This window comes from Entelurus aequoreus, linkage group LG14 (assembly GCF_033978785.1).
Source record: "Entelurus aequoreus isolate RoL-2023_Sb linkage group LG14, RoL_Eaeq_v1.1, whole genome shotgun sequence".
In the NCBI taxonomy this organism is placed as follows: Eukaryota; Metazoa; Chordata; class Actinopteri; order Syngnathiformes; family Syngnathidae; genus Entelurus; species Entelurus aequoreus.
The window spans coordinates 59,681,440-59,691,438 of NC_084744.1; the positions used below are offsets into that span (position 1 = coordinate 59,681,440).

The 9,999-nt window shown below is 42.0% G+C and overlaps 1 long non-coding RNA gene across 7 annotated transcripts in view; it reads right to left on the reverse strand.

The window, feature by feature from the left end:
* The window catches only part of LOC133665147 (uncharacterized), a 35,003-nt gene extending 26,453 nt beyond the window's left edge, over positions 1-8,550 (reverse strand). For 3 of the 7 annotated variants that reach the window (XR_009828695.1, XR_009828697.1, XR_009828698.1), the window contains exons 1-2: positions 8,223-8,550; positions 7,994-8,074 (exon numbers count right to left, since the gene is read on the reverse strand). This is a non-coding gene — a long non-coding RNA (uncharacterized LOC133665147). Of the gene's footprint in view, positions 1-7,993; positions 8,113-8,222 lie in introns of all 7 variants that reach the window. The other 4 variants (XR_009828693.1, XR_009828699.1, XR_009828694.1 and 1 more) reach the window with 3 other exon arrangements.
* Between the last annotated feature and the right edge of the window lie 1,449 nt (positions 8,551-9,999).

A 9,999-nucleotide genomic window follows, 5' to 3' on the forward strand; every position in this document is an offset into this window, starting at 1 on the left:
GACTAGGTCTGACCAATCTAATTCTATGAGCATGAACTGATGAAGCCTACTTGGATGAGAGGCCAAACATCTTCTTAGACAGACTGAACAGTCCGCTTGCGATCGATTGAATGCTCTGAGAATTCATGGTGATGTCTCAAACATTTTGTCTTTGGCAGACGTACTCTGGCCTGTTCTGTGTCACCATCAACCTCTACAAGTGGCTGCCAGTCTACAACCAGGAGGTGGTTGTTACCTACAGAGGAAAGAAGAGGAGTGAAGCTCCTCCTCACATCTTCAACGCCTAACAAACATTCTCACTCTCCTATTTCAATACTTGTAATTCAAAAGTTTTATTTATAGCAACTTTTTTTTACTTGCAGATCGAGAAAAGCAGTCAATTCTTATCACGTAAAACACGAAGAAAAAAAAAGGACTTCTTGAGTGTTAACGATTGTCTCAACCTCTGTTGTACTCAGCGGAGAATGTGGTGCTGGAAAGACTATCTACACCAAGATAGTTATTCAGTACTTTGCCAGCATTGCTGCACTTCCAAGTGCCGGCAAGAAAGATGCAGCCATTGAAAAGAAAGTTTCTTTCATTGTTTTGGCAAACTCCACATAAGTCCAAAGCCTTCACCCAAACAGAAGGGCCTCATGTCCAATTGTCAGTTTGGCTCCCATTTCCCCCCAGAGGGCAGAACTGGAATTACAGACAACATTTCCCAACAGCTAAAGACATCAGTAATCAGGAAGTCTCTCACCTGAAGCAATCAAATCCACTCCTTTGAAGTCTGCAGTCCAGCTCACACTTCAGGTCAACAAACACTGCTGGAGGACAATTTGCCAAATGCAGGAGTGACAACTGTTGATGGTCAGGTGACTTATATTATTTTGATGTTTGATTTGCCAAATGCAGGAGTGACAACTGTTGATGGTCAGGTGACTTATATTATTTTCATGTTTGATTTGCCAAATGCAGGAGTGACAACTGTTGATGGTCAGGTGACTTATATTATTTTGATGTTTGATTTGCCAAATGCAGGAGTGACAACTGTTGATGGTCAGGTGACTTATATTATTTGGATGTTTGATTTGCCAAATGCAGGAGTGACAACTGTTGATGGTCAGGTGACTTATATTATTTTGATGTTTGATTTGCCAAATGCAGGAGTGACAACTGTTGATGGTCAGGTGACTTATATTATTTTGATGTTTGATTTGCCAAATGCAGGAGTGACAACTGTTGATGGTCAGGTGACTTATATTATTTTGATGTTTGATTTGCCAAATGCAGGAGTGACAACTGTTGATGGTCAGATGACTTATATTATTTTCATGTTTGATTTGCCAAATGCAGGAGTGACAACTGTTGATGGTCAGGTGACTTATATTATTTTCATGTTTGATTTGCCAAATGCAGGAGTGACAACTGTTGATGGTGAGGTGACTTATATTATTTTGATGTTTGATTTGCCAAATGCAGGAGTGACAACTGTTGATGGTCAGGTGACTTATATTATTTTCATGTTTGATTTGATATGTTGAATTTATTTTAATTGCCAAGTGGTTGTTAAATGTTTAAATGCCAAATCCAAGCTGTTAAGGGTCACTATATGTACTTTTGGAAAGACTTTTACTTTAAAAAATGGTTTATTGTCATTTGTTTATATTGGTCCCTAATTGCGTTTATATTTGTCCACCTTTTCCAAAGGTTTTTCACCTTACAAGTATTTAATGAAAAAAAGAGACAATCAAGTCGAAAATAAAAGGAGAAACACAGATTTGTCTCATCATTGGATAAAAACAAAGAGTGAAGTCCAAGTGTAAACATGGTCAAAAAGTCAAAACCCTTTTCAAGATAGGGGAGCAAACAAACAAACAAACAAACAAACAAAACATAACTTGACATTCATGAAATATATCTGAGCACGCAACATTTCTGTGTATGCTTTAAATCAGGGGTGTCCAAACTTTTTGACTGAGGGCTCGAAAGTCGATTGCATATAAAGTAACTTATACTGTATGTGTTGTGTTTTTTCCTGACCTAACATAGAAATGTTGTCTCCCTAAGCTTCTTTTGTGCAGTAGAATAAACTGAGTGTGCATCTGAAGCAGCTCTTTTCTTTTCATTGTGTTTTTATTGTCATCAAAACCCGTGCCTAAAATATGTAAAGCAAAAGAAAAAAGTTATTGTAAGTATTTTCCGTATAAATTAAAATTTCACGGAAATTTAAAATTCACAGCTTATTTATTTATATATATATATATATATATATATATATATATATATATATATATATATATATATATATATATATATATATATATATATATATATATATATATATATATATATACCGTATTTTCCGCACTATAAGGCACACCTAAAAACCTCCAATTTTGTCAAAAGCTGACAGTGCGCCTTATAATTCGGTGCGCCTTATATATGGACCAATATTGAGCCACAACAAACCTAAACTTAATTTTCATAAAGTTTAGGTCTCGCAACTACGGTAAGCAGCCGCCATCTTCATTTTCCCCTGTCTTCATTTATCCCCGTAGAAGTTCTTCTTCTATGGTAAGCAGCCGCCCCCGTAGAAGAAGTTCTATGGTAAGCAGCCGCCCCCGTAGAAGAAGAAGTTCTTCTTCTATGGTAAGCAGCCGCCCCCGTAGAAGAAGAAGTTCTTCTTCTATGGTAAGCAGCCGCCCCCGTAGAAGAAGAAGCGTGCGGTGCATGCTGGGATATATGACTGTGCGAGGCGTGCCGTTTCATTTCCATTAGTTTATGTAAAGAGCCCAAAATGTCTGCTATTAAGAAACATGCTTCCGACGCAGAGTTGAAAGTGAAGATGATCGGTCACGCGGTAGAACACGGGAATAGAGCAGCAGCGACACTGACTCCATTAATGACCACGTCCACTTCCACTTCCACAAGACGGAGGCGGGCATGTTGGATGCTGTATTCGCCCAACTGCTTCATTGGGACACTGAAGAAGAAGAATTGGAGGGATTCGTGGATGAGGAATGAGTTCATAAAGTGAGCTTTACATGTTTATTTCCTGTGTTGTGTTGTGTGACATTTATGTTTGAGCAACGTTGAGTTATTGATATATTGTTATTGCTCTGCACTATTTGGAGTGTTACTATATTGTGATTTGATTTACCGTAACAGTATCAGACTGTTTTTTTTTACCTGTTTATTGAATGAGGGAAAAGTTCCCCTCCACTATGTGATATAAATGTTGCACTACATGTTCTACCTTGCTGTTGTTAAAAGATAAACAAAACACCACGTCACTGACTTTACCTCGGGGGAAAATAATAAAACGGCTGTTTATTCATTTTGGGAGTTGTCAGAACGCTGCTTTGTAATCTATTAATAAAGTTTGACTGACCTGTCTGACTGTTTTGTTGACGTTCCATCTAATGGATGCATACGTGCGCCTTATAATCCGGTGCGCCTTAGTGCGGAAAATACGGTGTATATATATACACACATGGTATATATACACACATGGTATATATACACACATGGTATATATACACACATGGTATATATACACACATGGTATATATATACACACATGGTATATATACACATGGTATATATACACACATGGTATATATACACACATGGTATATATACACACATGGTATATATACACACATGGTATATATACACACATGGTATATATATATATATATACACACCTATCTCTCTATCTAACTTGTGCTATGTACAACATACACTATTTATATAATACTATACTCATTTTGACATTATGTCCATACTATTGTTCTTGTACTCACTGGGCTAATTATTGGACCTCGGGTACAACATTTTGTGCCACCTCATGTGTGCTGGTATGACATTAAAGTTCCTTAAGTCTTTGAAATTTACTAGAGATAACTTTAGCAGTGCTTTTGTATTAATCGCGATGAATCAAAATTCAAAAGTGTGACGAATTCAAAGGTAACTATCACACCACTACTGACAAGACTGAGATAAACGGATAGTATCCAACTACCAGCAGTACCAAAAGGCAGGTAGAGTACCCAGAAAATGGCCTAATGTGGTGCAGCTGTGTTACTTTGCTTTTATTTTGAAGGCCTGACTTTACCGGCTGTAAAATGAGTTATGCTGTACATTAGAGGATTATTAAAATACTGGAGCAATATGGGACATTACTAAAACACTTTTTGAAGATGAAACATTCCCAAACCCGCCTCCATCATGACAAATGTCCTGCTGAAGACAAAGTGGCCAAGTCATTCTTCACACCTCAATCCAATTAAGCACCTGTGGGGAATCCTCCCACTGAAAGATGGAGTGCTTGTCTGACATTTACCACTACTGTTCTCCATGGAGGAGTGGAAGAAGATCCCAGCTGTGCAGCTGTGGAAGAAGATCCCACCTGTGCAGCTGTGGAAGAAGATCCCAGCTGTGCAGCTGTGGAAGAAGATCCCAGCTGTGCAGCTGTGCAGCTGTGGAAGAAGATCCCACCTGTGCAGCTGTGGAAGAAGATCCCAGCTGTGCAGCTGTGGAAGAAGATCCCACCTGTGCAGCTGTGGAAGAAGATCCCACCTGTGCAGCTGTGCAGCTGTGGAAGAAGATCCCACCTGTGCAGCTGTGGAAGAAGATCCCACCTGTGCAGCTGTGCAGCTGTGGAAGAAGATCCCACCTGTGCAGCTGTGGAAGAAGATCCCACCTGTGCAGCTGTGCAGCTGTGGAAGAAGATCCCACCTGTGCAGCTGTGGAAGAAGATCCCACCTGTGCAGCTGTGGAAGAAGATCCCAGCTGTGCAGCTGTGGAAGAAGATCCCAGCTGTGCAGCTGTGGAAGAAGATCCCACCTGTGCAGCTGTGCAGCTGTGGAAGAAGATCCCACCTGTGCAGCTGTGGAAGAAGATCCCAGCTGTGCAGCTGTGGAAGAAGATCCCAGCTGTGCAGCTGTGGAAGAAGATCCCAGCTGTGCAGCTGTGGGGGATTCCATTGCAATTAGTAGCACAGGTGCTCAAAGTCAATATTGGAAAAGTGAAGGATATACAGTAGACTTGTGTTATGTATTTAGACAAACTTTAATGATCCACAAGGGAAATTGTTCTACACAGTAGCTCAGTTACAAAGGATGGAAAGGATAAGGATGGAAAGAATAATGCACAAAAAGGGGGCGAAAACAAATGGTATCAAGTAGACTAAAAATGTACCATAGTAGCAATATCAAATATAACCTATCAATCAATCAATCAATCAATGTTTATTTATATAGCTCTAAATCACAAGTGTCTCAAAGGGCTGTACAAGCCACAACGACATCCTCGGTACAGAGCCCACATACAGGCAAGGAAAAACTCACCCCAGTGGGACGTCAATGTGAATGACTATGAGAAACCTTGGAGAGGACCGCATATGTGGGTAACCCCCCCCCCCCCCTCTAGGGGAGACCGAAAGCAATGGATGTGGAGTGGGTCTGACATAACATTGTGAAAGTCCAACACATCAGCGAAAGTCCAGTCCATGGTGGGGCCAGCAGGAACCATCCCGAGTGGAGACGGGTCAGCAGCGTAGAGATGTCCCCATCTGATGGACAGGCTAGCGGTATATAATATATATTATATTGTATTATATTATTATATAATATATACTGATATATTATATTGTATTATATTATTATATAATATATACTGATATATTATATTGTATTATATTTTTATATAATATATACTGATATATTATTATATAATATATACAATGTAGGGCAGCACGGTGTAAGAGGGGTTAGTGCGTGTGCCTCACAATAAGAAGGTCCTGGGTTCGATCCTAGGCTCAGGATCTTTCTGTGTGGAGTTTGCATGTTCTCCCCGTGACTGCGTGGCTTCTACTTCAGCTTCCTCCCACCTCCAAAGACATGCACCTGGGGATAGGCTCCTCCCACCTCCAAAGACATGCACCTGGGGATAGGCCCCTCCCACCTCCAAAGACATGCACCTGGGGATAGGCCCCTCCCACCTCCAAAGACATGCACCTGGGGATAGGCCCCTCCCACCTCCAAAGACATGCACCTGGGGATAGGCCCCTCCCACCTCCAAAGACATGCACCTGGGGATAGGCCCCTCCCACCTCCAAAGACATGCACCTGGGGATAGGCCCCTCCCACCTCCAAAGACATGCACCTGGGGATAGGCCCCTCCCACCTCCAAATGTGGCCTTGACGTCACTTGCATGTGCAGTTGGATAAAGTGAAAACAAAGGAAGTTGACCGTATTCCGTAAGTGAACAAAGATGTTGCTCCTACTACTCCAAAATAAAATAAATATCTCCACCATAGATATGGTTAGCTTTATTTTTCAACTCCCATGTAAGCAAATACACAACGTCACAATCGCTATTTCTTGGGAGTCAAAGTACATATTGATATATTCCATATAGTGTCAGCTTTGTCCCTGACAGTTTGGTTATGTTTTGGTTTTTCCTCTGTGTTTGTCTTTGTTTCCTGTCAGCGCTTTTATTTTGCTCGTTTCCTGCTTGTCTCCCTGAGCGCTGTTTTCCCTCAGCTGTGGCTGATTGGCACCTGGCCACACCTGCTGTCAATCAGCCAGCTGCTATTTAAACCTGCCTTGCTGGTCAGCGGGGCAAGCAGACCTCCTTCCACTGAGGTTGCTGCCTACCTCTCCTCCAGCGGGGGCGCTGTCGGCTTCGGCCCCACTTCCTGCTCCAGCACAGACTGGATGGCAAGGCAGGTTTACATAGCAGCTGGCTGATTGACACCAGATGTGGCCAGGTGCCAATCAGCCACAGCGGAGGGGAGACAAGCAGGAAACAAGCAAAATAAAAGTGCTGACAGGAAACAAAGACAAACACAGAGGAAAAACCAAAACATAACCAAACTGTCAGGGACAAAGCTGACTATTATTTGCACACTATTGACAAGTGATGCACCGAAAATTTGGCCCTCGAAAATAGACTTTGCTCACCAAAACCTGGCGTTGTGATGAAAAAGTCGCATTCAGGTCGCATTGCACTTAAACTGAAGTCACATTTGAAAAGGTCAGATTCCAATCGGTTTCCAGACTACCTGGATCTGATGGCAAAAGATCAGATTTGAAACACTTTGGAGCGTTTAGACTGGAAAACAATATCTGATCCGTGTCACTTGAAGGCAAAACAAATCAGATTTGGTGTAAATGGGGCCTTAGATGAATGTTACAATGAAACTAAGTACAGTATGAACACTTTGTAGGGCGCGACATAACACGTCCAACATCCTGGAAAACGCTAGGTCCTAGTTAGCCTAGTAATGCTATCTAATGTTTTGGATGTAAAACTGCTTGCAAATGAGACCCAAAAGTAATAAAGAAGATTTGACATCACAGTTATCATATAAACATGAATTATACATCAAAAATACACATCATTAAACAAGGAAAATGTATTAACACACAAACAAGCAGCAAACATCGGTACCCTTGACAATTGGTAACGATTCCAGGTACCGGCAATTGGTACCGTATGGGTTCAAACCCAAGATAAAATACATTGTCAACCCTAAGGTAAGGAACACCAAGTAAGATTACAAATACCATTCTTTATAAGTAACAAATTAAGAGCAATTAATTTTAAATATAATATGATATACCTTCTATCAAACGTAAAAAAAGTTATGATTGTGTTCAGTGGTTTTATTGATTGATTCTGATTTCTACTTCCTGGCAGATCAATGCAGTATTTACCCATAAAGAATACTTGTTGCCAGGATAAAGTATTCATCCCTGATTTCTACACCTTCTACTTCCTGGCAGATCAATGCAGTATTTACCCATAAAGAATACTTGTTGCCAGGATAAAGTATTCATCCCTGATTTCTACACCTTCTACTTCCTGGCAGATCAATGCAGTATTTACCCATAAAGAATACTTGTTGCCAGGATACAGTATTTATCCTCTCACTGGCAGCAACATCATCATAACACAACAAACTCCAAAAAGTCCAAGTTAAACTACTTCCACTCTCACCTCTGCAGTCACTGACCTTTCAATCTTCTGAACGTGATGTTGATGTTGCAAAAGCCAATCAGCAGAGGGCGCTCCAGGATCCTGTCATAGGAAATCATTGATTGTGGATAAGAAAATAGCTGAAAAAGAATGTTTCAGTTTCTTCATTGGATTTATCTCTCAACAATTGAAGAAGGAATGTCTCGGGTCTTCTGTCCGAATAACCCTGTATAGATCTGGGGTTACTGACCTTTAGATCCGTAGTGGAATACTTGTCATGCAGAAAGCAAGTTGACTTTCCAAAGTGGTCAATCAAACACAGCAGTTGTGACAGCCACAAGTATCATATCAGCTCTTGGTAGAAAGTGAGTTCCCTTTGCCGTGTTTGCTTCTCCTGGACACTTCTGGAGTCACCACAAACGTCCGTAGACGGAGTGAGGAGAAGACAAGACAAGCCAACAATCAACTCTAAATTCAACTCCCCCTTGAAAATGTCCTTGCACAATTGTAAAGAACAAATACTATTAATAGTTGGGCGGGCTCCTGTTTCACACTCAAGTGAGGCCAGGTGGCGCACACCTTCCTTTGTGTGCTCACTCACAAGTGCTGCAGACAGCTGGGAATGAGACCTTTTGGTGGAGGGCAGAGTGAGCTCACCAGAGCGGATGTGGGCTGAGGCCGAGGAGCACATTTGACCACTCTACACGTTTTAGGGATGAAATGTTGACAGGAAAAAAGAGCACAAAACAAGACAGACCAAAATGGTATATATTTGAATTTCAATGTTGTATGTGTTTACGGGCAGCACGGTGGCACAGGGGTTAGTGCATGTGCCTCACAATACGAAGGTCCTGAGTAGTCCTGGGTTCAATTCCAGGCTGGGGATCTTTCTGTATGGAGTTTGCATGTTCTCACCGTGACTGCGTGGCTTCTACTCCGGCTTCCTCCCACCTCCAAAGACATGCACCTGGGGATAGGCCCCTCCCACCTCCAAAGACATGCACCTGGGGATAGGCTCCTCCCACCTCCAAAGACATGCACCTGGGGATAGGCCCCTCCCACCTCCAAAGACATGCACCTGGGGATAGGCCCCTCCCACCTCCAAAGACATGCACCTGGGGATAGGCCCCTCCCACCTCCAAAGACATGCACCTGGGGATAGGCCCCTCCCACCTCCAAAGACATGCACCTGGGGATAGGCCCCTCCCACCTCCAAAGACATGCACCTGGGGATAGGCCCCTCCCACCACCTGGGGATAGGCCCCTCCCACCTCCAAAGACATGCACCTGGGGATAGGCCCCTCCCACCACCTGGGGATAGGTTGATTGGCAACACTAAATGGTCCCTAGTGTGTGAATGTGAGTGTGAATGTTGTCTGTCTATCTGTGTTGGCCCTGTGATGAGGTGGCGACTTGTCCAGGGTGTACCCCGCCTTCCGCCCGATTGTAGCTGAGATAGGCTCCAGCACCCCCCGTGACCCCGAAGGGAATAAGCGGTAGAAAATGGATGGATGGATCTTTCAACTCAAGTATGTATGAAGACATCATTCTCTCCCTTGTAATGGTGGCTTGGATTCCAATCACTAATCAATGCTATATATATTATTAGTGCTGTCAAATGATCACATTTTCTAATCAGATGAATCACCCTTTTGAATTTGAATTAATCATAATTAATCACACTTTTTATTGGGATTAATCATGATTAATCACACTTTTAAATCAATCCTGATTCACAAAATGTTACTTCCTGCCTTGAACCGGAAGTATAACCGTCATAGCGTTTCTGCTCGAAAGGATTTTTCATTCATCACTCCAAGCAACGTTTGTAAGTTTTACAATATAACTAAAACTATTCTTACTTACTAAAGCGTCACATGTGTGATGTCTGTAGGAGTGTTTTCATGCATATTTGTACGTGCTATCGTAATGTAATGAAGCTAGTGTCATTAGCATTAGCTAATATGCTAACATGTTTGCGCGTGTCTGTGTTAGTATTATTAACTTACATTCTTTTTGTGTTGTTT